This window comes from Aethalodelphis obliquidens, unplaced genomic scaffold, assembly GCF_003676395.1.
Source record: "Aethalodelphis obliquidens isolate GAN/ISIS:26980383/991018 unplaced genomic scaffold, ASM367639v1 scaffold42, whole genome shotgun sequence".
Classification (NCBI taxonomy): domain Eukaryota; kingdom Metazoa; phylum Chordata; class Mammalia; order Artiodactyla; family Delphinidae; genus Aethalodelphis; species Aethalodelphis obliquidens.
Genome location: NW_020837986.1, coordinates 1888847 through 1900469, shown reverse-complemented (window position 1 = coordinate 1900469; position 11623 = coordinate 1888847).

The following is an 11623-nucleotide window of genomic DNA, read 5'->3' as shown; positions in this document are numbered from 1 at the left end:
CCCGTGTCCCCTGCATCGGCAGGCAGACTCTCAACCACTGCGCCACCAGGGAAGCCCCAAAGGATGAAACTCTTTTGAGGCAGAGAGCCTTGACAGTAAAGCAAGCTTCCAACCCTGATCATGTTTTTCCCTACAGGTTTAAAGGTGAGCAATCAATTTCAGCTTTTCTCAATACTCTTCCTTAGGATTTGGAAATAAACTGAGAAAATAAATGAATTTCAGGTCAGAATAAGAAATCCTTTTGCAAGTCAGATGGTTTTTGCAATCCTTGATTTCCACAGAATGGAAGTAAGGTCTAATCCAGTTGTCAGTATATAGATCATTAAAAATAATTTTTGATGATAGGTCACTATGCAATTTCAGGTATCTGTCATCACATCACTGTAACAACACTCCTTTTGTTCCCACCAACTTCATTAACTGAAGAAGGTTTCTCAGCACTTACCAGCCCTGTGCTGGTAAATGTGTAACAATAGGTTGGGAGAGGCGGGTAGTGCTAATTTGTACCATTGGCCAATTTCTGTGGTGTAAATACTCCCCCAGGGCTGATTTCAAGCTACCAATGTGATGTCACTGAACACAGAGTTGGTTAGAGATAAGCAGTATTTCTACCGCACAGACACAATAGTTGCAGATAATATCAAGAGCATAGATAACAGTAAAATGTAGGGAAATAATTAGTAAGTGATGAGTTTTGAGTACTTATTTCCTTTGTTTTAAATACAGTTCATTTAACTGTAAGTTTATATAATTTAATTTTTTGTAATCATTATGTGTTACAACTACCCACAAAATTTCCCCAAATTGAACCAGTACAAGCTGGCTTTGGCACACCATTGTTTGACCGCAAGAAAAAAAGAAAAATGGGCATAAAATTTTTGCTAAAGGGATTCCCTGGTGGCGCAGTGGTTGAGAGTCCGCCTGCCGATGCAGGGGACACAGGTTCGTGCCTCAGTCCGGGAAGATCCCACATGCCGCGGAGCGGCGCGTCCGGAGCCTGTGCTCCGCAACGGGAGAGACCACAACAGACAGAGGCCCGCGTGCCGCAAAAAAAAAAAAAAAAAAAAAAAAAATTTTTGCTAAAAACCTATCTCATTCTAGCACAAGCAATATTCATTCAGGGATATGTGACTCATGGAGCGGGGAACCTCACTTTTTCTGCTTAATAATTATCTAAGTTTGTAAGACAGGTTTCCCAAGTGTATACAGATGTCAAACGGTATGCTTTAAATACATGTCATTTATTTTATGTCAATTATACCTCTATAAGCAGTTAAAATTTTTGTAAAACCTTTTTTTGAATTGTATTTTATTTATTTTTTATACAGCAGGTTCTTATTAGTTATCCATTTTATACATATTAGTGTATACATGTCAATCCCAATCTCCCAATTCATCACACCACCACCACCACCCCCCTCCCCCGCCACTTTTCCCCCTTGGTGTCCATACGTTTGTTCCCTACATCTATGTCTCAATTTCTGCCCTGCACGCTGGTTCATCTGTACCATTTTTCTAGGTTCCACATATATGCATTAATATACAATATTTGTTTTTCTCTTTCTGACTTACTTCACTCTGTATGACAGTCTCTAGATCCATCCATGTCTCTACAAATGACCCAATTTCATTCCTTTTTATGGCTGAGTAATATTCCATTGTATATATGTACCACATCTTCTTTATCCATTCGTCTGTCAATGGGCATTTAGGTTGCTTCCATGACCTGGCTATTGTAAATAGTGCTGCAATGAACATTGTGGTGCCTGTGTCTTTTTGAATTATGGTTTTCTCAGGGTAGTATGCCCAGTAGTGGGATTGCTGGGTCATATGGTAATTCTGTTTTTAGTTTTTTAAGGAACCTCCATATTATTCTCCATAGTGGCTGTATCAATTTACATTCCCACCAACAGTGCAAGAGGGTTCCCTTTTCTCCACATCCTTTCCAGCATTTGTTGTTTGTAGATTTTCTGATGATGCCCATTCTACATAGTTTTTCAATAATCATTAGCGAGTAACTAGCAGAAAGGATTGAAGAGTGCTAAGTTGAGACAGTTAGTGAAAGCTCTTCTATAAATCTATCCTAACCTGAAATTAAGAAATTAATCTCAGCTAACCATCAAAAAAAAAAAAAAAAGAAAGAAAGAAATTAATCTCTGCTTGTCCAAGTTCTGAGAATCTCTCTGAAGGCATCCAACATGTTTGAATGTAGTTATTTGTGAATTTGTGGGATTTTAAACTGTGCTCCTTGGATTGGGGATAAAAGTATGTGGATGGTCCCTACTTCTGTTGGGTATGTGTCTCTATGTAAAGTTTTCTGGGGCATAAAATTTGAGTCTCTCTTCAGATCCACAAAGTCCTGACCCCGGAAGAGTTAAAAACAATTTGACCGGACCCTGGGCCCCTTTAAAAAGTTCTAATCGGTTTTTTCTTGGCTCTCACAAAACAAAATGCAGTAGTCCAAGGTTTGTAGAACTGGACTGAAGTCCCCAATTCCCTGCACCAGACTGAGACACCAAGCTCAAGAAGCTACAACCAATCCTGTGCTTAATGACCCACCTCCAAGGCCTCCTCCTCCAGGAAGCCTTTGAAAATCCCTCATTCTTTCCTTCTACCTCTCATCTCTCCTTCCCCTGAGATAACTTGTATTTCATTTGTCCCTCTCCTTTGGCATACATCCCTTTCTCACTCGTGTTAGAGTTAGAAATTAAGATCCCAGTCTTCAGGGTCAGAAAGATCTGGGCTGTAATCCTGGCTGTGTGACCTGGGGCAGGATACTTTACCTCTCTGTGTCACAGTTTCCTCATTTGTAACTTGGGAGTGGTCATAGTTCCCATATCATGAGTGTTGAGAGTATGGTTCTTAGCACATACCTTGCACATAGATGTTACCCGTTGTTATGATAACAGAGGTCTACCTGTGACAGTCTCGAGTTGGGAAGCTCCCTCCCCAACAGGTCTTCACACACAGTAAACAACAGGGAATCATGTCACTATTTTCAGAACATCTGAGAGAGTGAGTCCTGGGGCCTTCTCTCTCCCAGAATGGCACCAGCCCTCTCTGGTCTTCTTCGCTCCGTGCAAATCTCTCTTCAGCTCCAGATAATGACAACCTGGGGTTTCCAGAGGCTGTGGAATGTCCAGCCGCTGCCTTGCATAGCCACAGAAACTGGGAACACTGGGCTCAGAAGGATTCTCCCAGCCCATTCAATCCAACAGCACTCCCATTGAGACAGGCAAACCAAGGCCCACACAGTGAGTCAGCACCCACAAGGTATGTTAAAGAATTCTCCAAACAGCCCTCCCCTCTTTCAGTCACTCTTTTTCCTTGCTTTGCTTTACTTTTTTTGTCATAACACTTCTCTTACCTGACATCATATATTGATCCTTTTTCTTGTTTATCATCCACTTCAACTTCAGACATAAGCTTCACGAGAGCAGGGATATTGTCTTGTCCACGGAGAGATTCCTGGCACCTTGTCCAAGATCTGGCGCAAGTGGATATTCGGTGACTCTTTGCTCTTTGCTCTGTGGATAAATGGATAAATGCCATTTGAATGTTTTTCCATAGGGGCTCAGACACAGAAATTCACTCATTTGGTCATTTATGTAATAAACTTTTTTTTCTTTTCTTTTCTTTTTTTGGCTGCGTTGGGTCTTCGTTGCTGTGCGCAGGCGTTCTCTAGTTGTGGCGAGCGGGGGCTATTCTTCGCTGTGGTGCGTGGCCTTCTCATTGAGGTGGCTTCTCTTGTTGTGGAGCACAGGCTCTAGGGGCGTGGGCTTCAGTAGTTGTGGCACGCAGGCTTAGCTGCTCCGTGGCGTGTGGGATCTTCCCGGACCAGAGCTCGAACCCCTGTCCCCTGCATTGGCAGGCAGATTCTTAACCACTGCGCCACCAGAGAAGTCCTGTAATAAACATTTGATGAACATCTTCCATGTGAGAGGCCTTTTGAAAAACCATGGTGGATGAGACCCCATCCCTGCTCTTAAGCAGCTCCTTGATTAGTGAACAGTAGCTACCAGGGGCCAAGAACATAGTATATGCCAAGCTCAGGGCTAGCAACTTTATATGCATCTTCTCCGTGTTAGTGCAATGCTTCCAAGTGCAGGGAGCAATGTCTCACTCAGGACTCTTTAAGAAAAAAGGGTTTGGGGGTTATTAGAGGGATATAGGGGGGCCAAAGACTGAAACTGAAAGGAAGATATCAATAGCTGAGGTGATTCCAGGGGCTGGCAGACTTATCTTCAGCTCTTGAAGCCTGCCTCATCTTTATTTGAGGGTATCTCCTCTTCCTGGATGTGTGCCTCTGTCTCTTTTACTGACTTACTGGCTCTCTATTCTAGTCTGAATTTGGGGGACAGCCAGTCTGATTGGCTTGGCCAGTAGCCTTCATTGTCTCCTAGAGTGAGAGCTTTCAGGTCAGACCACTTCTTGGATTACTAGTGGGTCTAGAGGGTGAACGTCATCTAGCTTCTAACATATCCTGAACAGAGGGTTTGTTTAGTTAAAAGGGAAGGTTGAACATCATCCTCACTCTGACCCTGTAAAGTAGTATTACTTCTATTTTACAGATGAGAAAACAGGCTCAGAGAGGAGAAATGACAGCAAAGCTGTAACAAAGCTGCCCTGGCTGACCTACAAACCCACCATTGAGAAATACATGCTGATTGCCCCTGAGATTTGGGGGTTGTTTGTTATGCAGCAACAGCTGACTAATACAGGATTGAAATCCGGTTTCATTGATTCTGTCTCACTGTGTTGTCCCACTGAGTTCGCAGCTCTCATTCCTGTTCTCCCCTCAAAAACATCTTTGAAGTATACTGTCCCCAAGGGAGCAGAGAGGAAGATGCTAGAAAAGAGGTTGAGAGATTGGTCCCTGAGAACCTCCTGCATACTGCTTCCCCTGCAGTCCCCTACTCTGACAGCTAGAGAAAGGCATAGATATTAGTAATTCCAACCATTCACAGAGTACTATGTAGTTCTACAAAGAGATTTCATCTAGGTTATTGCATCTATACACCCCAAACAGTCCTAGAGGGTAGCCAGGGCTGGTGTTACTATAACCATTTAAAAACGAAAGCTCAGAGAGATGAAGTGAGTTTCCCAGGTTACGAAGCTTTCATCTAAACCCAGATCCCTTGGTTTCTAGCCCTGGGCTCTTCCCACAACACCCTATTGCTTCTGAGTCCCTGATAGAGAGCATCCTCTGAGCACTTAGATGTGGTTGGCTTAGTGCCATGTGATTCACACCCGGCAGCACCAAGGGCTGGAGTGCAGCGCACAGAGCAGGGCACTTCCATCCTCAGCCCATCACCTCCCTTCACCAATCATTCAGCTCAACTTACAATTTTCTCCCATCTTTCCTTGTTTCCATGAGGTCTTTTTCCCCTGCCTCTAGCCACGTCTAGTCAAGGCAGAGATAGCACAATTATTTTCTAGATGCCACAGCCATCAGAATCTGCTCTTCGCAAACAGCAAAAGCTATTGGTGCAACAGAAGGTAACAGGGCGGGGAGGTAAAGAACCTCGGTGGAAGCCTGGCTTGGCCATTTGATTTATCACATGGGCGATTGACATCCCATGTCTCAAGACTGTTTTCTCCTTTAATAAACGAGAATCATTGTGTGATGACATAGGGACTGGTATAAATGCGCTGACACATCCTTGTCCTGGCTAACTCCACTCATCTTTCAGGGCTACTCCTTTCATACTACTTCCTCAAACAGACCTACCCCTGAGGCCAAATTATGTTCCTGCCCAAATTCTTTTACGTGGCTTCTTTTATCACATCTACTGCGATTTATCTTTATTCAATTATTTCTTGATTTTCCTGCTTCATTGTGTATCTCCCCCGCTAGATCAGAAGATCCCTGAAGGGAGGAGCTATGTCTGTTTTGGATACCTATAGGCTAACACAGCGCTTGCTACCTAGTAAGCACTCAATAAATATTTGTGGGGACTTCCCCGGCAGTCCAGTGGTTAGGACTCCACGCTTCTACTGCAGGGGGCCTGGGTTTGATCCCTGGTCAGCAAACTAAGTTCCCGCAATTTGTGTGGCACGGCCCACCCCCCAATTTTTTTGTTATTAAAAAAATAATAAATAAATAAATATTTGTGAACGAGTGAATCTGCCCCCTCTTCCCATCCCTCCCACCTACCCCCACCCAGCTACCCCACTCACCTCCCAGGGGTGTTGTAAGTTGAAAATAAACTGTAAGCTGTCCATTCTTGGTCAAGGGTGATGGGGTAACCTCCGTTCCTCCCTCTGTTCACTCAGATCCTGCCACACTGGCCTCCTTGCTCTACCGTGAATATGCCAATCTCATTCCTGCCTGAGGGCTTTGCCCTTGAGTTCCCTCTATCTGGAATATTCTCCCCAGATATCCAGTTGGCTTCATCCTTTGCTTCAGTCAGATCTCTGCTTCAATGCCACCTCTTCTGGGAAGGCTTTGCTGACTGCCATTTCTGAAGTGACAGCTCTCACCCTCCATCCTCTACTGCCTCTGTCCCCTGACCCTCATTTTTACTCATAGTGCTTCTCACTGCTTGATGTTCAATTTTACATTGTTGGTTGACTTGTTTATTGTCTCTCTCCTCCATGAGAAAATAAATTCTACGAGGGCAGAGATTTTTCTCTTTATTCTTTTTTGGCTGCGCCGTACGGCTTGCGAGATCTTAGTTCCCCAACCAGGGATTGAACACACGCCCTCAGCAGTGAAATGGCAGAGTCCTAACTGCTGGACCGCCAGGGAAGTCCCCACTTTATTCATCTCTATCTGTATACTCGGACCGGTTCTTGGCACATAGTAAATGCTCAATGAATATTTATCAAATGAATGATTGCATGACTGACTGAGTGAATGAAGACGAAAAGGAAAGTGAAGAAAACATCTTTTCTTCTTAAAATAAAGCCCTGAATCCTTCAACGTCAGAGTAAGGAGTAATTTCTAGGGAGGGGCAGAGTATAGTACACGGTGGGGTCAGAAAACCTGAGGGGCTGGGGTAACTGTTTCAGAAAATCTCACTTATCTCCAGGGTGTCTTTGGCCTGGGTAACCAATCCCTGGAAAAGAGTTCTTGATTCAAGAGAAACACCCTCTGCTCGGAGGCCCAGCCACCCACTGGAATGCTTGGCATCGTCCATCCTCCACAGAGAGGTGATTTGTAGAAACCACTGACCACTGAGCACAGAACACAGAAAACCAGTTCCTCGACCCCCTCTGGTGTAAGGAAGTGGGAGGCTGGAGTGGAAAGATTAAAGCTCCAGAGGCTTCTTAACCCTGATCATTCCAACCGACAAGACCAACCGCACCTCAGCTGTATACTGAGCTGAGTCACTTCTTTCTCTGAGCCTCAGTTTCTTCATCTGTAAAATGGGGAAAGTGTATATACCCACCTCCCCAGAGCTGTTGGGATGATAAGATCATGTAGTTGAAAGCTCTATGTAAACTGTAAAGTCCAGTGCACTTTCTATTGTGCACTGGGAAGAGGTATGTGTGGAGTCAGGCTGACCTGGGTTGGAGTTCAAGCTCTACCAGTGTGGTCTTGGGTAAACTGTCCTTTTCCTCAGCCGAGGTTCTTCATCTGTTAAGTAGCACCATTCGTTATACCTACAATTCACAGGCTCGTTTTGGAAATTAAATAAAGATTAAATGGGGACTTCCCTGGCGGTCCAGTGTTTAAGACGCGGGCTCCCAATGCAGGGGGCATGGGTTCCACCCCTGGTCGGGCTGCGCAGCGTGGCCAAAAAAAAAAAAGAAAAGATTCAATGTGATAATATGTGTCTGGCACACAGTAGGTGCTCAGCAAATATCCTTCCCCAGAAACAGAGGCACACGCAGCCCTTAAAACAGTGGAGGTAACAAAGGGTTCTCAGTCCAGAGGAAAAAACAAGCAGGCAATGAATGAACTCTCTCTGGTTTTCCTTCTAAGAGAGTGACTCACTGGCCAGAGCCCAGGATGATCACCAATGCAGAGGACAGGCAGCCAAACACTAGCCTCCCACGTGGAGTTTCCAAAAAATGTAAGCACAGAGTTGCATAACCTGAGACATGTGTCTCCCTTAAGTGTTTTCCTGCAAACCTTCCCTGAAAAAGATCACGGAGCGGAGGCTGTAGGGCAGCCTTGGGAGGGAAGAAGGGAGAAGTTGGGGGGTGGGGGTTGGAGAACTCAGGGGTGGGATGGGATTAGGAAGAGAAGGTACCACATTTACTGAGCTCCTATTATGTGCCAGGTAATAGGAGCTCACTCTGTCTGTTATCTACTTAGATCCTTGCCATAAATCTGAGAGAACAGCTATTACCACTCCCACATTCCAAGGGAAGAAATAATAACAGTAATTAATTTGCTAATGTTTATATAATGCTGACCACATATCCCGCAGTGAGACAATGCCCGGCACACATTTGATTCTCAGGAAAGCCCAGGACATGGGTAATATTCTGACCCCCATTTCATAGAGGAGGAAACTGAGACTCAGATAAAGTAACTTCCCTAAGGTCACCCAGTAAGACAGTAGTAGAGCCAGTGTTCAAAGACAAGAAGGGTTCCAAAGTCCATAGACCTCTAAGAGGGCATTTCCCAAGGGATTTACAGCGGTGGATCTAGAAAGTGCCCCTAGCAGGAGTTGTCTTTATGTGCTCACAGTGGGAGCCCAATGTGAGAGTGACGTCAATGACCAAGTGACCAGAGGCAGTCTCTTCTTCTGCGCCCAGAGGACAGTTTGTCCCAGCTTGTGGCTTTTTGTCATTCTGCCTCTGACCCAAAGTTTAAAGTTTCATTCATAAGTTTGAAAACTACAAACTTGGCAGCGTGGGAAAGGCCCTTGGAGATCAGCTATTTTAGTCCAACCCACTCATATTACAGACAGGGGAAGAAAACCCTGAGGCCCAAAGAGAGCCGTGGACATGGCAAGGTCACAGCACAATTTTCTGTTAGCAGCAGAGTTAGTTTGAGGTCAATTACAGATCATCTTGTTCTGTAATTATCAAAGGTGGATGTTCCTCTGAATCACTTGGGAAGCTCTTTACAGATTTCTGTACTCTGCTCCTGGAGATTCAGACTTCGGTTTGCAGCAAGGCTTGAGAATCTGACTGTATATGTTCCTCAGGTGACTCAGATGGCTCAGGGCCATGGACTGCGTTTGGAAGTTGGAGTCCAACGAACCTCTTTGATTTTATAGTTTGGGATACTAAGATCCAGCATGGGACTTGCCCAAGGTCACATGGCAAGTTGGCGGGGCCCTAGCACAGGCTTTGTGGTCTGAACCCAAAGTTCATTTTCCTTTTCCAGGCCACCTGTAGTCAAATTCTCAAAATGGGTCACGAAGACTGGCCAAGAGTATTTACCGTGGTTTTCCTCAGCTTAGTTTCCTTCTCGTAGCCAAATTAAGACTTGGGACACTGCCCATTTCCGGGGCTTGGAAAGGTAGGAATTCAAGAGCTGAAATTCTACAGGGAAAAGGAAACTGCTGTCTGGCAGGCCCATGGGGGTTTCCCAAAGGCAAGCTCCAGGATCCAGGGATGACTCAGACACCAGCTATCCACCAGTCCCAACGCCTCAGGGCTACCTGCATTTTCCAGGAAGGAAGGTGTTCCCTCCCCTTTCTTCTGTGGGAGAGATGGGGTGGAGAAGGCCCAGATGTGACTTGAGGGGGCCCAACTCAGGAAGAGACACACCATCTAGCACCTGGAAGAAAGGAAGCTGCCTGCCGAAACTAAGTTGAACCTCTAGAGCACTTTTCCTGAGCCTCTCTTCCAACCTCTCCGTAATCCCTCACCCTGAACCACTTAAGCCTAGAGATTCACTGCTCCTTCCCCACTTCCCACTATCCCACACATATTTCACTGTCTTCTTCCTTTCTTTCTTTTTTCTTTTTTAAAATTCTGGAATGGTATCTTGGTGTTTGGAGTCAGGTGTCCTGGGTTTGAATCCCAGCTCAGCTTCCTATGAGCTCTCTGACCTAGGTAGAGTCACGCCCCACTCTCAGAGCCTCAGTTTCCTCACCTTTAAAGTGGGGGATAATATCTATCTTCTCTGATGATGATGATGATTTTGGCCACTGTGGGATCTTAGTTCCCCGACCAGGGATCGAACCCAGGCCCTCGGCAGTGAAAGTGCAGAGTCCTAACCATTGGACCGCCAGGGAGTTCCCATACCTTCTCTGATTATGAGGATGAAACAAGATCACATAGACACTTAATAAACAGAAGATGTTTTCTCAGAAGCACTAGATCATGTAAGTCATTAATACACCAGAGAGATTTGGTGAGCTGAAATGAGGTGCCTAAAAGAATAGTCGAACTGGAAATCACCTCAGAAATCTTTGAGCCTTAATGACTTCCAAGCTGGAGTCCAAGTGAACTGTTTACAATATTTCCAAACGATAAGGGAAATCACACACTTACTCTTGATAGCGTCTCAGGTTTCTTTACCTTTGTCTGGAATTGTAACAACTCAAGGTGATAACATGGTTAACGCATGCTGTTCAGAAGTTCTGACTGGCAAGTTACATAGATCTTTGATAAGCTTTTTTTAATGGGAAAATAATTAGTGGAGGGCAGATTAAATGATGGAAAACATTAATCTTGTCTAACTCCTCATTTCATAAACAGGGAAGCTGAGGTTTAAAGAAGAAAGTGGCTTGCTAATCACACAGCTAGTAGAGCAGGCTAGAAAACCTGGACTCTTCCTGGAACCAGTTACTTCCCTTCTTTCCATTCCGGAGAAGGAGAACCTAGGATCAAGGAAATCGATGGGTTTCGGTCGGCTGAGGCAGGAGTGAAATGACTCATCAATTTGCTGTTGCCCTTTCTCTATTCTTGACTCATCCAGCACGTATTTACTGACTGTCCACACTATTTGGACTCAGAAGAGAAGGCAGAGAGAAATAGCTATGGCGGCAGGCAGCATCGGGATCTGCTTCCAGGTATGACTTCAGAACCTGGGCTTTTTTCCCCCATTTTAAATATATATATATATATATATATATATATATATATGGATATCCACATTATAAAACACCCACTACTCTGCCTTCTAATACAGTTAGGTTGTGTCTGAGGGCAGGGGCTGTCTCATTCGAACGTGTGCAAATTTTCCTGGCACTCAGTAGGGCACGAAATCAGTGCTGTGGTATTGGAAATACTTGAACTCTAATTCTGACTGCCACTAATTCTATGTCTTTGAGACAGTATATTCCTTTCCCTCTCTGGCCCTTAGTTTTACCATCTGTAACCCAGAAACAGTGGCAAAATCATGTGTGGAATTGCCGGCAAGTTCAAGTTATCCCAGGATTTAACTAGGAGAAAGAAAACGTTGGGAATCTAGGCTGAAAACAGAGTCGACGTTATCACCTCGTTAATTCCCAAACATCTTTCCCTCGCCCTTGACCCCTCCTCTTACCTTCTACCCTAGCCTTCCTCCTTTTCTTCAAGATTTCCCTCTAGAGGGCACGCTAGCTCTACCGTTCTGGTGCCCCACTTCCGTTCGCCTTCATTTTTTTCTTCTGCGCATGTGCACACTTCGCTTCCGGGCTTCCCTACTCTCGTTTAGGTGGCTCAACCGAAGACTGCACCCGCTACGCCTGCGCAATGTCAGCCCCGCCCCTCCACCGCTGTCCCCGGA